Below are 16,468 nucleotides of genomic sequence, written 5' to 3'. Positions count from 1 at the left end.
TTACAATGTCATAGCTGGCTTCTTGCGTGAGCCCAGTCTCAAAACAAACGTCGCGAGCTACGTGCCTTTCTTCATCTGGCTTCATTTCATATAAGCAATAAGGTCGTCACGTGTGCGTAGTTAATTGAGCACATAGTTGCTTTGGTCCTTTATGGATACGCGGATCTTTGCGGACCTTCGTTTGTATTGCGAGTAGTTGCAGCAAGTATTTTCAAGCCTGTAGGTTTGAGGGCATTTGTTTTCACGTGAGTTGCGTACGACTCGCTAGAAGAGAAAACGAGGTACTCGCACACGGCTCCCGAACAGTGGGGACGCTTTACAAGCATTCACACCATTTCTAGCTTGACTCTCCTTGCCCTCCCGTCTCTCTTCAGATACCGCGAGAAGGAAAATGGGCATTAGCTTGAGGGTACACCCCGACGCTGCGGTTTCAAAACCGCAGACCGTAGTGGTGGTGAAATGGTAGAGCGCTCGCCTCGTATGCGGGAGGCCACTGGTCATTATAATAGGTAGAGATGTACCATGACCAGGCGCTTGGCTGTCTATATGGGTGTTCATCTCGAAAAGGGGCCTTACAGAGATTTGCGAAGGTCTCTGGGCGCCCCTTGTCCCACCACAGCCTTGGTGAAATAGTCGAGCATCCGCCGCTGCTGTCGGATATAGACGAGTGCTTCCGCCGGGTACCTACCGGTAAAATAAGTACAAGTGCGCTTCCGGCCCGGTGCTCGGTAACTACCGCAGTACCAGACGCTTGGCAGCATAGAACCGTCAGACTGCTGTTAGCTTAACAAGAAAAAAAAAGAAAGAAAATTGGCGGCGCTTTTATTCTTTTCGAATGATTGGAGACACTAATGCTGTTAGCAAACTAGATTATAGTTCGTGGGTAGTTATTTCATGATATGTTTCATATAACTATTGTTATGAAAGGCGGCATATACCCAGTGCCACAGTTTCTATATATATATGAGCCCAGCAGCAGCTGGGGATTCTACACATTTGACCATGGGCTACGTACTGACCCAAGAAGGCGGGAAAGATGTTAGGCGCGCACACACGTAAATAAACACATATAGAAAACGGGCGAATTTCCCAAAGAATGCGCATAGCGTTGAAAGTCCTATTCCGGGAATTCAGCCCGGCACCACTGCCCTTTCGGAGCAGCACTCTACGAACTGAGCCAACTGCGCGGCTGGCATGTGGTACGGCCAAACCGTATTAATCGAAACGAAGCGCAGAAATTCCTCCTTGCGGATTTACGCAACTCCGATTTTCACGTTTTCCGAGAGCGCAGCTTACTTGTGGGGCATTAACTTTTGGCGACGGCCCTTTCTTTCTGCCTTTCCTTCGAACACTCGTTGGTTATACGTGCTCAAGAGGCTTTGAGAGTATGAACACCTTTTCCGAACAGCCCACCGAGATCGCGTACCAGCGGGCGCTCCATCGAGTCCTACATAAAAGAGGCACACCGAGAGACAGGCCAGGTCCGAGGCGAACGGTGGCCATGGCGACGTGCCTGATCCTCGTCGATTCGTGACACGTCTGCGACCGGCAACCGCTCTTGCGAGGGTCCTACCGCCGGACACCGAAACACGATTGATCATACCTGCAGGGCTGCCGCCACGACCGCGCCGCATACGGGCTTCTCGCCGAGTATATATCGACAGCTGAGCACGGTGCGCGACGTGCGCTGCGTTTTCTCTGCCGAGTTCAGTTCAATTGTTTGCTTCCTTCTTTTGTCTCCCTTATACAGAACCTGTCGGAGGGGCTGGCCAAAAGAGACCGAGGGATCGTGGGGCGCGGTTTTTCTCAAGGGCTTTGCATGAAAACGACTTCGCGATCCAGTTCAGCACGGAAGCTTGAGAAGACTGAGAGCGTGGCCTCGATTGCTGATACCTTCGACTACTGGCTTTATTTTTGTTTCTCCTACCTTCATGATCGGGGACGGAGATTTTGCGTCTACTTTTCGTATAACTAACGACGAGGAATTTGTGGCTCCCGTGAACTAACAAAAATAAACGGTACTATTGCACGGCGTTTTGGATGTATTGCTTATGGAAACAAGGACCTCTTTTGCTCTACGGTATCTTGGTGACGTTTATGACTTTGCAGAGAGAGTTTTAGAAGTGTAAGTGATAATGAAAAGGCCGAGAAGTTATTCAAGCTAAGTCCCTTTGACACTTTACACTAAGATTGCACGCACGCACGCACGAACGAACGCACGCACTGTGGTTGTTCAGTAACATAGGCCGGTCTGTTTAAAAGAAAAATAACCCCACCAAAGAGTTTGTGGCTTTTTGAAACGCAGAGGCACGAAAAGTGGTTTTATGCATTCATGATTCGTTCGTTTATCGACTTTGGCTCACATGACTCGCACTTGATTTGAAGATCTCGCTTCAGTTTGCTATTTCTCATGTCAAATATCGTCAACACGAGAAAAACGGGTAGACGAATGAGTGATATAAGTGATAGAATTGTAAGGCATATGTATCACGCGACGAAAGTGTATGCTATATGAGCAATGATGTAATACGCTGATATACGAATATTCTCAATGTCTTACCGCCCGTTTATACCTTTCAAAGCAATGACCACATGCGAAATTCACGACAGATTCAGTTCGTAAGTGCTGTTTGCTATCGACCGGATGCCTACGTTATTATTTTGTCCAGCATCACGATTGGCTAGCATGTGCTCTTACGGATAATTTTAGCGTGGAAGCAATTTCTTTTGTGTGTGAACACGGGCCCACAAGACGCTGTGCGAGTTCCTTTAGGCGTCTTTATGTTTCGATATCACACTAAGTGGGTGCATAGCATTGCGCGCTTTAAAACCTCGATGCTTGCATCTCTGCAAAAGCTCAGCCCTAATGCGATTGAGCGAGTCGAAGGCCCGGAGGATAATGGCTCGGTCGCTTTCTTGGAGAGGCCCTTTTAAGGACAGCGTAAGGGATATAAGTACTGCTATAACTTAAAAAAGAGTTTACCACGACCTTTGCTAGTATTCTGGGTATAAGAAGCGCATCTTCGGCATGCGGAACAGACCGCAAGAAGAAGTAGAAAAGAAGACATTAAGAAAGAGTACGAAGGAGGTAAACTAAGTGTTGGCGCTCCTGAATGCGATACTACGCAGAAGCACATTTCGTCGCAGAATGAGTTTGAAATATTTCTTATGGTTTGTATCACGTTGTAGAAGCACTTTCAAACCTTGTTAACCAGAAAAGCGTCTTGTTGGCTACCCTACGCTTTGGGAAGGGAATAGAAGTAAGAAAAAAGCGGAATGTGGTGAAAAAGAGAGAAAACAAGGAGAAAAAAGGCAGGGAAGTCAATTAGATGAGCGTCCAGTTTGCTACCCTGCACGGGGGGAAGAGAAAGGGGGAGAGATCGAACACTGTATGCGCACGCTGCACTGCGTGCAGTAAAGCGCCTTGAAAACAAATTCAAGTCCGAGCAAGTGCACCGCCGATACACAGGAATACCGTCATTCTGCTCACTGAAGCTGATCTTGGTGCTTCCCCATAGCTGGTGATGCGTGTTGAAGTCATCTGGGTTTAACAAGGGGCCAGTGGCCGTTAGCAGCACGTTGCACTACGTGACAGTATATCGTTAGGGTAAACCGCGGCATTTTTTATTTCACTGTGAATAGAATGCTGCGGGTAAGCCATACTGCTCAGCTAAGGCTTTCAAGCACCGAATTGAGAGCATCCAGCACTTGCACAGCACTTCGCGCTGATCGCTCATGCAGCTTGTTCAAGAGAATTCAAAAATTATTCACCAAAATAAGTATCACAACCACTTGCCGGTCTTCTTCGGGCAATTTGTCAGGAGCCCGCGCTGTGAATTCTACAGCAGTGTGCTATATCAATTCAACTGGCTCTGACTCTGGCTGCGGCCTCGGCTGGGATTTCGGATGGGGCTCTGGCTTCGGGTGTGGCTTTATTTGTGTGAACTAAGCTGTATTTGTCTCCGCCATGACCTTGTTGGTGGGCTCAAAGTGCGGCAACTGCTATGCTGTACAGTGTTGAGCTCCATGACATGCTTTTGTGGAGCGTGCAAAGTTGACCACTCTGCGTTCACGGCAAACCACACAGATAAATATACGAACACATAAGCAGCTCCAACGACATTACATAATGCTGTCTTGTAGAGCACCAATGGGGCTGATATTGCATAATGCTGTCTTGTGCAGTTAGAGTTGAGCAGGGTGGGGGAGCACAGTGCATACAGTGCTGTACTCGCCCCCATTTTAATTCATTTGCACTTATCTAAGCTTAACTTTACGATTTCTTATTGTGGATAAAACAAGTGGAGTAAACAAGTCGAATGCGAGAGAAACTGCAGTAATGCGAAATATGCATGGTGTTCATATACGCAGAGAGGAAAAGAAAAGGTATTATATGTTGCAGAACGTTTCAAAGAAAACAATAGAAACGAGAACAATTTAAACCTGCGCGTAGCATTTCCAATACTCTTCTTACCCATGTGTATGAATGAAATATACGCTCACATTCAACGTTCTTATACTCGGAGACAACCAAAGAATTCACTACAAGCTTCACTAACAATACCGCAGTGCACCTACTCGTTGTACCACGTGCGGCATTTGCCGAAAGACGCCGATAGTCATTGAAAGAATTTAATCTTAGACATGACGTGGCATAATTCTTGAGCGAACGTAATTGAACGGCACATCTATACAAGCTATATTTGAGTTGGTGAGCGTTGTATTTGCCACTGCATTTATAGGCTGTCGCCAAATTTTCACCGGTGACAAAGTGACCATGCCCGCGTCACAAAACGCCCCTGCCAAGAGCATTCCCGCGTGCGCTCGTGGAAAACTCGAGTTGGCATGCTGTCAACACCACTGACAGCAGCTATAATTCGCATGATGTCTCACGCTGTCGAATTCGGCGCCGTATTTGCGTCATTTGGTGCAGATTCCTGGGTGGAATATTGCCAGTCGCTCCTTCAGCTGTGACTCATGGCATTTAGAAGGTGTGCATGCTTTAAGCTGAAAGGGGCTCTCCTTGTTGGCCTCGTGCGAACTCATATGTTGCATATAGGGAACTGCCAAAGGAGCGCTCTTTCCTGCTATTTTCTTTGTCGCTACGCTCGCCAGGGCCGTTTGCAAACTTGAGTGCGCAAATTGGATCGAAGTGTCGCGCGTCGTCGAGGCGTGTCTAATCCACTTTGTCCCACCGCGTGTCGAGCGAGTTCGCGCCACTGGGGAAAACGGCTCGCCGAGCGGAGCTAAGTATAGTTGTGTGCAGTGCCACCCAACATGAACGATTAAGGAAAGCCTAGCAGCGTTTGCTGGAAAGGCAGCAGCACGGGAATATGGCCAGGGTTGCCAGATTGGGCTATTAATAGCCAAATTGGGCTACTTGTCCGAGTTGGCGCCAGAATTTTCCTTTTGGCTATGTGGCTATTCTTGGGCTACATCTTTTTGCTGTGTAAAAAAAGTAAAAATAGTTAAGCAGAAATGAAAAGCACGCTGTAATCAAAATGCAGACGACAGTAGGTTAGAGAAATTGAGCGCATCTGCTACAAAATCAAAATTTGCAAGTTCTATGTGAGAGAATACATATGCATGTCAAGAGGCCAAGGACCGCGTCCTTTTGAAAATGTTAATTAAGGTAGCTAGCCTAAGGAAACACGTCTCCATCCGCGAACTAACGCTACCCGCACGCGCCAGCGAACATACACTGTTGCTGTCTCCACATGTGAGATTTCGGCGTCCTACGTTTTAAGCATGAGAAACTTTTAGCTCCCGTTGATGGTTCGCCGCGGGTGACCACGGTGCCAGAACGGAGGGAGAACACTGAGCTGAACCTAACCGAAACTTGTCGAATTTTCTGCATGCCGCATGGCGCCTACGTGGCAATTCGCTCGGACCCTTCCTGCCCAAAGTGCCCCTGCTCCAACGCCAACGTAGAACATATCCTAGTCTCTTGCCCCACAGCTATCCGTTCCCTACACAACTTCAAACCCTCCTCCTGTCTTTGCTGTCACTACCCGTATCAAATGCCGCCGTCGAACGAGTGTTCAGCCAGGTCTCGCTCATTAAAACCGACCTTCGAAATAGAATGTCGAACGAGACATTGGTAGCGCTCCTCTACGTGAAGTTTGGCTTGGCCAGGAACGGAGGCTGCTGCAAGAATTTTAAACCGGGCTAAGAATTTGTTCCCATTTCAGCTCTGACATTTTGCACAGACCAAGCAGTTCCACTTCGCAATAAGCTCGTGATGCTAAATCATAGCATACTTTTTATGTCTATATATCGTACTAGATTTTTTAGCCACCGCCATCTATTATGTTAGGCTTTGTCTTGCAATGTTTTGTAGTCTTTCGCTTAGTACACTGCGTGGCGTTAAGCGACACTATCATGAGCTGTAAGTAATAATACTGAACTCCTGCTTGCATGCCATTGCTTAGCGTGTTTAGTGCGCGGTGATATTTGTGTTCACTAGGGTTGAGGATTGGGCGAGCTGGTATTGCGTTCTAAAACTGGTACAGCGCAACATAGAAAGGAAGAACCAGCCGAGCCGGCCAGATAAAGGAACAGAGCGCTGTTACTTTATCTGGCTGGCTCTGCTTGTTCCTTTTTTCCTACACTCTTACACTCTAAAAAAGAAGTTTACACCCTTTGGGGTGTATATCTGCCACACAACGATAATCATCGTCTGCCTTGTTTACGTTTCCTTTCTTGAAAACGCCGCGCCCGCTACTTTCCTGTGGGCAATGCTATGTCATGCTGATAACGCGCATGCCGTTCGTTACTGGGAAGTACCGGGCTCGCAGCGTTAAAGGAAGGAAATGTGGGCAAGACAGATGACGTTTGTTGTTGCGTGGCAAGATACGGCTCAAGGGGTGTAAACTTAGAGTGTACACTCTTAAAGCGGTTACACCCTTGGGGGTGTATATTTGTCCCACAAAAATAATCGCCATCTGGCTTGCTTGCATTTCCTTTCTTGAACGCTCGGCGCTCACTACTTTCCTGTCGAGAAGCTGCGTCACACTAATAACGCGCATGCCGTTCGTGACTGGGAAGTACCGGGCTCGCAGCGTTAAAGAATGAAATGCGGACAAGGCAGATGACGATTATTGTTGTGTGGAAAAAGGGTGCAATTCTTCTTAAGAGTGTATGTCGTGCTGTACACTCTAAGAAAAGTTTACACCCTTTGGAGTGCCCCTTCTGCCACACAACAATAATCGTCATCTGCCTTGTTGCGTTTCCGTTCTTTAACGCTGCGAGCCCGGTACTTTCCAGTAACGAACGGCATGAGCGTTATCAGCATGATAGCATTCGCGACAGGAAAGTAGCGGGCGCGGCATTTTCAAGAAATGAAACGCATCAAGGCAGATGGCGATTATTGTTGTGTGGCAGAAGGGGCACTCCAAAGGGTGTAAACTTTTCTTAGAGTGTACCAGTTTTAGAATGCTGTTTGTGTGTTGTTCTTTTCGTGATTTTTTGCTGCTCTGGCATAAGTAAAACAGTGCATTTGCAAGGAAGACCGCATTTGACTTATCATGAATTTGCCTGTATGCCAGCATTCCTGCACTTCTTGAGCTTGTGCAGCATCTGTTTTCCGTGCCGCACGGCCTCCGTGACGATGCGGGCCGAGGTCATGCGTGATCAAGCGTGGAAAAACTAACATGCAGGTATTCTTGCCGAAAATTAACTCGATATGCTTAGAAATGACTTCATAAAAAGGCAAAGCTTTTTGGCTAATTTTGGGCTACCCAAAAGTTTCGCTTTTGGCTACATTTGGGCTACTGCGCAGGCCAATTTAGCTACCTGTAGTTGGAGCGATCTGGCAATCCTGAATATGGCAGTCGCTTAGCAGTACAACGGGGGGTGGGGGGGGGGGGGGTTGAAACTTCTAGGTATGAGTGTGAATAGAAGGCGCACAGTTATAAGTATCGAATGTCACTTTCTCATTGTCGCACCTAACTGCCACAAGTGCCGGTGTGCAATACGTTCTCAATACTTACTCTATCCTTTCACTTCAGTTCGTATTTTTCTAGCCGCTTTCCGCTTCGCTGCACCGTAAGCTTCAACGATCATTACCGTGAAACAAAGCACTCGGCTTCCATCAATTCATAACATATCTTTGCGTGGCCACATTAGAAGACCCCAAATGGCTCTCACAAGTACCGACCCTTACCTCATTGTGATAGGCTGTACATCCAGTTTTGGCCCGGCTGTGATATGACAATAAAGGCACTGACAGTAAAGGCGCCGCCACTGCGAAGCGAGCATGTTCGAGAAAAGTTTTCAAGATAAGACTATTATGATAGTGCCTTAATTGCAGATAGCTCTGACACAGGACTTCTCCGTATTCATAATCAAGTAGATGTTTGACCATCGCATACATGAAGAGTAAGGAATACTACTGATTCTGAGTGGAATTGACAGGCATCATGTGAAATACGCTTTAAAAAGACTCACGCGGGGTTAAAGAAAAAGCGCTCGTGGTCTAATTTAACCATTTCACAGAGTAAAATAGCAAAATGCGTGAAGTGTGATAATAGTGGCCTGCATATGATTGTCAGTTGACCGCGAGTTAGTCGTGTTATGTTCGTATCACTGCACATTAGAAACCTCGTGAGTTGACCGCTGGGACGCTGGGCCTTTCAACGCTTCTGCGTGAACCCACAGTTGAAAGCTACCAGCGAAGATGGAAAGCAACTATGGCTATAGTTTTGAACGCAGTTACAAGGTGACCTATGGGAACAATACTCGGAATGCAACGTATGGGCTGCTATTTGTAAGCCCTGCACACGACTTTTCAAGACCAGTATGAGCTCGCAAAGCAACGCCGAGGCTCTCCGGAAGCGTACTCAGGACAATTCTTGCAAAACTTCAGCTTGCATCATGCTCCACGAAGTACAAATATGCGGTAGCATGCCCACCAGTGAAGTTTGTAGCTATGCATCGTCGATTCTGTTCTTGGTTCTATACACTGACAAGAAAGGCTTTATTTCTCCATTGCCTGGTTCTGTGGAAATGACGAGGCGTAGAATGTTCAAGACAAATTGGCGCTTTCGTACGGGTTACGCCCTGCAATGACTATATTGCCATGGAGACAAAGCTGGTTAGTGGTCGCCGGTTATGACATAGAACGGTCCTGCCGTGGGTAACAGATGACTCTATTGAAAGGCGATAATAAAAGTAATAGTTTCGTGCGAATTGTATCAACACAAAGTGAAGGCGCCTGGCACACAACCTCGAGAGAAAGAAAGAAAAATAATCTTCCGAGTGGAAACACGCCACGGCGATGCAACGCATGAGTGCCAACGGGACGAGGTGTATGTAGTACAGCAGGCTCGTATCACGCAATAACGACAATATCGGGCTCATATTTCAGAAATACATGCACGAAGCGCAGGTGCGAGCAAATAGTTGTGCAGTCGTGAAACGTGCTCATACGCGCGTCGTGGCAGAAAGGTCGTATACTGAAAACAGCACGAGCGTTTCGAAACTAAGGTGCTGATTCTCGTGGGTCAGGGTCACGCACCATGTACGGAAAGCGGCGTGAGAAGACGCTGCTGCCAGAACCATGTTGCGACGATGACCATAACCTCCACAGTCGCCACCACCATTACGAAGTATCAGAAAGTTATGACCATGAAGCGATCTTGAAAGCCAGACCACGAACAAACAAAGAATACTACACTGTATTATTCACGGCATTGGCTCCGGAAACAGAGCATACGTAAAGTCTATGAGATGCGGGTTCCGCGTAATAGCCGAATATCAGCTCAGTTTCAGCTTGCAGCTACTGAAACAGTGCGACACTGTGTTGGTCGCATACACTATGCTAGATGTAGCCTAAACCACTTCCAATCCATGCCGCGTGCGCGAGTTCAGGGAACATTCTGCTTTTTCTCATATAACTCATGCCTTTAAACTTTTGACTCTGCCTGTACGTGATAGCGGCAGAAGGAGGAATGATAAGCCGATTATTGCATTAATACTACTTTCCAAATATTCTCTCTTTCGTTTCCCTTTTCCCCCGCTCTTCTTCCTCGATGTATTTCGTTCGTTCCTGTGTTCTTTATTTTTTTATTCGTTCAGTATCACGAGTCCTCGCTAGCCAGACGTCGTAGCAAATGGATGCTACAGAGCGAGTCCTTCTCGTACCCACTCTGCATCAGCACGTTGCACGCGCAAGTGCTGCCCTCAGCGCTCTCCACTTTGCACTCGGAGTTTCATTTAGAGCTTTCTCGTTCTCTCAACTCAACCGGTTGCGTGCGGGCCGCGAAACAGCTCAGCGAGAAATCTATTCGACTCGCAGCTCGGCGCGATGATCGATCAGCGCCTGTTTTGCTTCGTCTACCAGACGCCGTGGGAGGGGGCCGACGGAGTAAGTGACAACGTCTTCGAACGGTTGAGAAACAACTGAGCGCAGTACCCTCGGATAGAGGAAGGTCGTTGCCTCCGCCGTTTGGCAACCACCGACACTGCTGAGATCGATGCTGTCCCGAATAAACTGGTGAGTGAGGACAGCGTTCCATGGCAGATATATCACAATATAACTGCGATGCTATTACCGACACTCTCCTGGGGAGGCAAGTTCTACTACTTTCTTTTCTGTTAGCTAAACCCCATTTCTAAACGGTGACGCACTTTTTCGTGATATTTAACCTGTTTTTATTGACTGATTTCTTGCTCCATCGCTTGGTTATTAAATGTTCATGAAAAGTATGCTTCTGTAACCTGTAGTGTCTGCAGCAAGGACGCCACGTTACATTGATGGCAGAGATTGCCGCAATAATATAACCACGAACTCAGCGGTCGAGGGCACGAAGCCTCGAAGAGCATGAACTTAGGCGGGAGTTCAACCTTTAGGTAGCCTTTTTATTTGTAGTAAAGATATTCTTCTGGTGCCGGGAAGTAGCTGAATTTGAATAGACAAGACCTGTTTCAGAGCTTCAGCCTAGTTTGCCTAAAAAAAACAATTAAAACGAAACTTTCCTTGCGAGCCTTTCCAGGCTTTCCTAACCGTGGCTGCTGTCTGCCGAATATATTTGCAGATGTATCTAGAAAGGTTATATGAAGGTACCCTTGAATTGGCTCATATAAATCTTGTATGCTGACCATGTATTTGCAGCTCTGTTCTGCCTAACAAAAAGAAAACTTCCCTCATAAAAATTGAACATATAATGTCGGCTCACAGGCATCTCTAGAGCATACCAATTTGTTCATAGAATGAACAGTTATACTTCAAGAGTACTTTGATTTACATTGCTTTCTTTGACTTCGCCATTTAGTATGTGCCACTGAGGATGTGCCCGCTCTTGGTCAATCCTCCAGATTGGTTAAGTGTCACTGTGACAGAAGAGGTGTAGGTTCCCTGAATGTTGCTTGGTGCGGGTCTTACTTTCCTGTCCCCAAACTGTGCGCATTGCCGTTGTTTGTAAGGCATTTAATTAACTTATTTACTTAAGCTTCAGTTGCATCGCATAGATTTTAACATAGATTTTAGCATAGATTTTTTTGGGGCTCTGATTTCCACTTTTATCTCGGCAGGAGAGACTTTCCCCTTCCACACAAGAAGTTAAACAGAGCGCAGGCATTGACCCTCAGATTATTGCAAACAGGCTCATATCCCAACCCGGCTTTATTCCACAAAATTTATCCCGACACCTATGCCACTAGTTCTTGCAGGCACTGCAATGACATCGCTAGCCAAGACCATATGCTCTGGCGTTGCCCCTCATTACGAGGCACAGAACAAATCAATGAAGACAAGTGGCTCTCCGCTATCAAGAGCCCCGATGCCAGGGCGCAACTATGGGCTGTCCAGAGGGCCCACGATGCGGCGGTCGGGCAAGGCCTGACTGTCCCAACGTAGGAGCGGCCCGCAGTGCGCTGAGTCGCGTACCTCAGGACCTTATTAAAGTTTTGCATCCATCCATCCATCCATCCATCCATCTGATTTGCCCCCGAGGACGCTAATACATAGTACTTGTTATTCTGAGCTCATAATACCATCACCTCTAATATTTGCTGACTTTCTGGCCACAGCAAGCTTTAGAACAGTGGTGTGGCCGCACTGAAGCACTGTGGCAGCTTGACAAATACTTCGAGGCGAATTTCTACACCAGTTCTGCATGTTTCTACATGTTTCTACACGTGTCTACAGCACATGGGTCTGTAAGAACGTCATAAGGCAAACGTTCGTGTACATATAGAGATATACCACCTCCGCGCTTACCTTGTCGGAACATAGAAATGTGACTGTAGCATGGAATCTGCACAACTTCTGCATCAGAGCTATACCAAGTTTCTGTGAAACCAATGACATCAAACCACGCTTTGTTTGCTCTAATTCAGCTTCAATTTTTTCGACCTTATGCTTTAAACTGCGTACATTTAGGTGATACAAGGAGAGGACCTCTTGAGGAGCATAAGCGCTGGCATTGAACAATTGATTAAAAAGGACAGGGTTATAGTAAGCCATCATTCCAAACAGAGATTTAGCAAGGTTGCAAGTTTACGATGCCTATACTATATTGCTTAGGTCCTCCTGTGAAGCTATCCTTATTGCTGGAATGCCACTCTCCTTCGTCACAAAAATCTTTCCCTCTGTTGACCACACAAAAGAGTAGTTCTGCTCGCGAGCTTTCGTTTTAACTAGCCATCGAAGTTTCTTGTTAGTGGCAGTCAAATTATCAAAACGTTGTATCTTGTCATCCTGTTCTTTGAGGGCTGTGCGCTTTGCAAGCCATGCATCGTTAAGAGCCCACCTAGAAAACCTTATCAGTGCCACAGGTACCTTCTTTTGGCGTGATGAGAGACGATGCAGGCCTTCAATATCGGAGTTTGATAGGCAGGGTATATCGAGCGTCACCGCAAGATCATTTATTTTAGACAGCAACTTTTCTTTTTCCTCATAAGCCAAGCCATAGATTCTGATGTTCTGTCTTCTGTTGTATTATTGTAGATGGTTTAGCTCTTTCTTTAGCTCGTTTTGATCTCTTTCATTTTTTGCTTTGTATACTCGCTCGCTAATGGCTGCGCATTCACCAAGGTGGTAGGGCTGACGACATTCTGCAAATGTGATAAAATTTTGATTATCAGAAAAATTCTCAAAACATGTAAGACAAGTAGCCGTCGGCACAATACCCATATTGAACACAAGCTAGGGCAGCACGGCAGCGGGACAATTGGTTACTTGTTAAATACAGTGAAAATCAACCAACCTGCGTAAAGCAAAGACGATGGTCAGGCGCTACACGAGTGGGCAGTGGAGCAGCGCTTATGACAGTATGCTTCATATGCATCATTTCTTCGCTCCTCAGGTGTTGCTGATCCTGGCGATTGTTTCACCGTCTGCGCCCTTGCATATCTACCCTCAAGCTGGCGCTTGCGCGGTTGCTGATCATGGCCAACGTGTTTTCATCGACAGCACACGTGCTGAGACCTACGAGCCGCCTTCACACAGTTGGCTGCTGGACAGGAAGCTCATCGCTTCTGGGACGACTACACCGGAAGAAACGCCCGTGCCCGGCTTCTTCAAGAGCAACGCGCGGATGATCTACCCCTTTAGTGGGCAGTGGAGCAGCGCTTATGACAGTATGCTTCATATGCCTCATTTCTTCGCTCCTCAGGTGCGTAACAATTTGGCTTTGTACGCTAGACGGAGTGACAATCGCTCCCTATTGCTGCTCCCCTGCCCACTTGTTTTCTTTGATATTGTGTGCGACTGCATTAATATGAGTCTGCTGTTGTTAAAATGTGGCGATGTCGAGGAAACCCCAGGGCCTCCAAAACCACAAAAATCAAGCCAAGATGTCGTTGCTTCTAATAGTGCTAATGAACTTCAGTCCGATGAAATTTGTTCTGTCCTACAAATGCTAAAAGACATAAAAAAAACAACAGGTGAGCTTGCCAAAGGCCAGGCTGAGTTAAAAAAGGACGTGAAGGACGTCAAAACAAGCCAACAAGTTATTGAAAGCAAGCTAACTAACATTTACCGTCGCCTGGAATCGCTAGAAAAGAAATCCGAAACGCTTGACAAAGTCTGTAGTGACTTGGTCAAAGTGTAACAATCAGCGGAAAGTCTGGAAAAACAGCAGGTCACCCTTATAGCTCGTCTAGATGATCTGGAGGACAGAACAAGGCGTAACAACCTAATTTTTTATGGCATACCTGACTCCCGTGAATCATGGCTGCAGACCGAACAGAAAACAATCGCTGCCTTGTCGTCTGCGATGGAACGTGATCTGCCACCGAACTCGGTTGAACGCGCGCATCGTATCGGAGCTTTTTCAGACGGGAAGTGCCGCCCCGTCATAATGAAATTAACCAACTTTAAGGTCAAGGAAGCCATACTTTCCTCGCGGAGCAAGCTGAAAGCTAACAACGTTTTTGTTTCTGAGGACTTCTCGCCCGCTACAAGGCACGCAAGGAAAAAGCTTATCGAATTTGGTAAGCGCCAGCGCAATTCTCCCCCGTTTCAGATAAGGTTTAATAAGCTTTTTATTGGTAGGCAATCCTTCCTGTACGACCCAACGAGTGACTGCGTCAAGCAAATCACGCATGCACTGCCTGATGGCGCTGCCACAGCTGTCAGTTCCGGCAGTCCCTTTCCTGCGTAGGAACACGCGAGGGGTAGTGGCCTAGTTTCATCAGCACATGTCACAGTGCTTCTTGCTAATGTAAGAAGTGTGATAAACAAGCGCGAAGCAATTAACTCTCTCGTCGACAACTGCGGTGCCGGTATAATCGCTCTAACTGAAACGTGGTTGCATCCTCAGGTGTACGACTGTGAAATTTTTGACGTATCCCGCTTTCATATCTTCCGTTGTGATCGCATGGCTGGCCACGGTGGAGGTGCACTGCTTGCCATTTCGAAATCTTTACCTTGTCATCACGTTACCTTTCACAGCAACCTAGAAATAGTGTGCGCCTACGTTGACCTAGGCCATCGAAAATTTATTTTCGCTGTTTGTTACCGCCCTCCCTCTTACCCGTCTTCTTTCACTGCCGAACTTCATGACGCACTACACACACTTTTTGTGCTGCATCCAAAAGCACCTGTTATATTAATGGGGGACTTTAACTTCCCGAATATAAATTGGAATGCTGATCCACCTGCTTGTTATCCATATTCTTCAAAGTGTAATGAATTTCTTGATCTTTGTTCTTTATTTTCTTTAACTCAACTAGTCTCTGAACCAACAAGAATTTCAAAGGGTACTGCCAATATCTTAGACTTGATATTATGCTCTCATCCTGACCTTATTACGAATGTTTCATGTATACCTGGTGTAAGCGACCATCTAGTTCTTTCATTTAACGTAACGTCTCCTCTGTGAAAGCCGGCTGTTAAAAAAAAGTTAATATATGACTACGACAAGGCAAACTTTAACGATATAAACTTGGAATTATCAAACTTCCTCGACCTCTTTTTAAGTAACTTCGAAGATCGCACGGTAGACCATAACTGGATCATATTTAGAAACAAAGTACATGAACTAACTGATAAGTTTATTCCGTCACGTATTATATCGTCGAACTCTAATGCGCCTTGGTTTAATTCTCGCCTAAAGAGGCTTTGCAATCGTAAAAAGCGCTTGTACCGCATCGCAAAAAAATGTCGCATGGTATCTAAGTGGGACGCTTACAAGGACGCCAACGAAGCTTACTTAGCAGCTAAAAAACTCGCTAAAAGTATGTTTCAAGAACACACTTTGCCTACAATGCTTACAGAAGACCCTAAAAAGTTTTGGCGCATCATAAACCCTTCCAAAGATGATACAATAACCTTAGCTGATTCTAGTGGATCAAAAATACCCGACGCTGAATGTCCCCGAACCCTAAACTCCGTATTCTGCAGTAATTTCGTTGTATGTCCTGATCCTGTGTTTCCCACCCTAAATAGCTGCAGTTACCCGGCCATGGATTTTATTAGGATCGAGCCACTTGGTGTAGAAAATGTAATTAAAAATCTAAAGATGTCGTCAAGCCCTGGTCCAGACCTGGTTACCGCAAAGTTTTTGAAAAACACTTCTGTTTACTCATCTTTATTACATTCAAAAATATTCCAGCAATCTTTGGACACCCATCAGCTCCCTGCAGACTGGAAAACTGGGAAGGTGGTTCTACTTCACTAGTCCGGCAACAAATGCTCACCTCATAACTACCGCACCATTTCCCTCACTAGCATTCCTTGTAAAGTACTCGAACATATCTTGTTTTCTCATTTAGTTAAGCACTTGGATGATAACTCATTCTTCACACGTGCACAGCACGGTTTCCGCAAACATTTGTCCTGTGAAACACAACTGCTTTCGTTCACTCACGATCTTCATCTTATTCTTGATAAAGGTTCATGCGCAGACTGTTTTCTTCGACTTTGAAAAGGCTTTCGACAAGGTATGTCACAAACTACTAATTTTGAGCTTAGTAAACTAAATCTTGACCCTAATCTGTTTGCATGGCTAGAGCACTTTCTTCT

The sequence above is a fragment of the Dermacentor andersoni genome, chromosome 5 (genome assembly GCF_023375885.2).
Source record: "Dermacentor andersoni chromosome 5, qqDerAnde1_hic_scaffold, whole genome shotgun sequence".
Taxonomy (NCBI): domain Eukaryota; kingdom Metazoa; phylum Arthropoda; class Arachnida; order Ixodida; family Ixodidae; genus Dermacentor; species Dermacentor andersoni.
Note: the sequence above shows the minus strand (reverse complement) of the source record.